Here is a 3,146-nt window from a genome sequence, read left to right as displayed (position 1 = left end):
ACACTTACTTGTGTCTCGGCTAAAGTGGTGAATGAATGCCAAGTCCCCTTTTCTTGGGTATGCAGGAAGAATTCAGATGAATCCATGTGAGGCAGTTAAAAGCCCATACTTGACAGACATGCAATGTACTTGTGAAGGCCTGAGCTTTCACCGTGAGTTAGTTCTCTGCCTCAACCTCCCTGACTACACAGGTCCAATCAGCCTCCTCAAACTCTTCAGGGAGTCCTTGGTGTTTTAAAAATGAGCTTGGTGTTTTAAAAATCAGCTATGATTTTTAAACATGGAAATAACTATCATCAAGGCAGAAATTTATTCTTACAGATCCCTAGAAGTAGGAGGCATAGCATTCAAGGGGGCCACAAGGGGAAGCACCAGAATCAGTCGGGAAGCTCGGGGAGCAGAAGGAAACCTGGGCTAGAGCCTTTACTGTGGGAAGGGATAGGAGAGGCAGGATAAGCAAGTTTAGGATTGGCTAGATTGAATAATTCCAGTTGGCTCTAGGGCGTAGGGGCTGTCTCTAGTTGTCTGTACCTGGCCCTGGAGTGATAGAGCAGGGGGATAAAAATCCAGCACTGAAAAGCCCTGAGAGATCTCAATAAAGGAGATAGTTGGGGTAGAGGCTCTGGATTGACTGGTGTACATATAAAAGTTCATCTGCAGGCAAGTCCTTTGTTCAATGGAGGGGATGTGTCTCCAGAGTCAGCAAGCCCCCAAATAACAAAGCATCAAAAAATACCAAACATAGCTAAGAACTGTCACAAATGCCAGTAATTCCAGCTTCTCCAGGGCTGAAGCAGGAGAATCGCAAGTTCAAGGCCAGCCTAAACAACATAGTGAGAGTTTGTCTCAAAATTTTTTTAAAAAAGGGCTGGGGATATAGTTGAGTGGTAGAGCAACCCTGGTTTCAATCCCCAGTACTGCTGAAAATATGTGTATGTGTGTGTTTTATATATATATATCATATCAATTTATACTATACACACACACACACTATATATATATATGAATAACTGGAAATCACTGTGGCCAGATGTGGTGGTGCACACCCATAATACCAGTGACCGGACAAGAGGATCACAAATTCACCACCAACTTCAGCAATTTAGTGAGACCCTCTCTCAAAATAAAAAAATATAATAATAATAATAGACTGGGGATGCAGCTCAGTGATAAAGTACCCCTGTGGTCAATCCCAGTACCAAAACAAAAACAAACTTACCAGAATGCCATATAATAACTGCATTAAACCCATTTTTAAAAAATACAGAAGATAAAAAGGCATAATGAATATACCTCAGGTGAACCTCAGTCCCGGGAGAATTTTATTCCCTATTTCTTCAACTCAAAGGACCTGTTTGAACCCAAGAGGGAAATGTTGGTCCTAGGATACAGTAGCATTTGCTGACTCCTGCTCCCACTCCAGGGAAAGGCGGGGAAAGACTTAGCTTGCAGTTTATAACTGCCACTTCCTAGAGCCCGTGAGATGGTGCCAGCCAGGACATAAATGAGGTCTGAGACTCATCTGTAGGCCTAAACCCTAGGCTCAGTCAGTTTAGGGAAAACGCTAGGCCCAGGGCTGGGAGCCCTGGTTTTCACTTATTTCTTCCCAGGGTCTGGAGCAGCCCTCTAAGTCTGATCCCTCATCTTGACTCTTGCAAACATCTCTGCCTCCACCTAATATCCCCAGGGAGTTGAATCATTCTCTGTTGCTTTCCCTCTCAAATCCCAATCAGGACCTGATATTTCACATCAATCCTCTGGACTTGCTATTTACAACTTGCTATGTTACAGAGAAGCCCCACCAGAGAGAACCAGAAAATTACAGAAAGATTTCTTTGTTGCTTTTATTGTTCGTTTTCCTCAAGCTGATGAAATCTGTTCCCAGTCAACCAAGAATAATTATCTGTGGCCATTTCTGGCCCCCCTCTGATGGGGCAGAGTAGCCAGGAGGGTCAGAGCCAGTGGGTACTAAAAGAAGCCCTTTCCTGACATTATCAAGGCCACTAGTCAACTTGCAGGACAGCTGGGGAAAGGGGAGGAGCTGAGGAAAGGGAAGGAGCTGGGAATTCCTAGGAAAGACAGTGGCTCTGCTTCCTGTTGACATCAGGGCCAGTGGTACGCTAGAACTGCCTTGGTATGTAAGAGCCAATAATGAGCATCTCTTTCTAGCTCTTACATTGGCAGCAGACCACTGGATAGAGGTGGCAAGCTGAGAATCAAATTTATGGACCCATAACAAGAGTAAAAAGCAGAGAAATTTGAGATTGAAGGTCTTAAGTGGGCAATCTAGGGAGGTAACACAAACACAAGACTCCCCCAACAGCTGCTGTAATATACAAATCCAGCAGGCCCCTGACTGCCAGAATCCTAACAATCCTCCCTGCAGGGACATAGGGGGGAAGACCTTGGTTTGCCCAACCCTGCACCCTCCTTCCATGCCCTTGCCCATGGTCTTCTCCCTTCCACACCCCCAATCCAAAGATGATGCAATTGGCCATATTTCTTCCAAAGTTGGTTTTGCATTCCTATGCTAACCCTCATTCTTGGGGCTTGAATTTTCCACCAACTAAGATGGGGTTCCCTTCCATTTATACCTGTTTAGCCTTCCTCATTTTTCTTACATTCATCATGCCACAGTTCTCCAACCACAGCCACAGTTCAAGGACCACAGGGCCCAAATCCACTGCGATCTAGCTCCTCCTCTCCTTAAAAAAACAAACAAACAAACTCTTCTTCACCCTCACCCCACAGATTCCTGTCCCCTTGGAAATCTCTTCTCCTGTAAAGGGAAACCAACCCATAACCTCAAACAAATAGGGCTGCACCAAATAGCATGGTGCCTCCCTCCACTCCCATACAAGGACCATCAGGTCACAAAGGTCAGACACATCTGAAGTTTACAGAACTCACAGATCTGACTAAAACCTACACACTGGCTAAGATCTGGCCAGAGATGACCCAGGACAAGCTGTCTGTGAGGAAGTGGCCCTCTTTCCACTGCATGGGAATCACAGTGGTTGCATCTGTCATGGTTATCACATGGTTAAGTCATATGATTATGGCTTAATAAGTCATTGTTTACAATAACAGGATCTCTGGTACAGACAGTGCTTTATTTTTTATATATTTTCTCATTTAATCCTTGC

Source organism: Urocitellus parryii, chromosome 12 (genome assembly GCF_045843805.1).
Source record: "Urocitellus parryii isolate mUroPar1 chromosome 12, mUroPar1.hap1, whole genome shotgun sequence".
Taxonomy (NCBI): Eukaryota; Metazoa; Chordata; class Mammalia; order Rodentia; family Sciuridae; genus Urocitellus; species Urocitellus parryii.
This window is presented reverse-complemented; position numbering follows the sequence as displayed.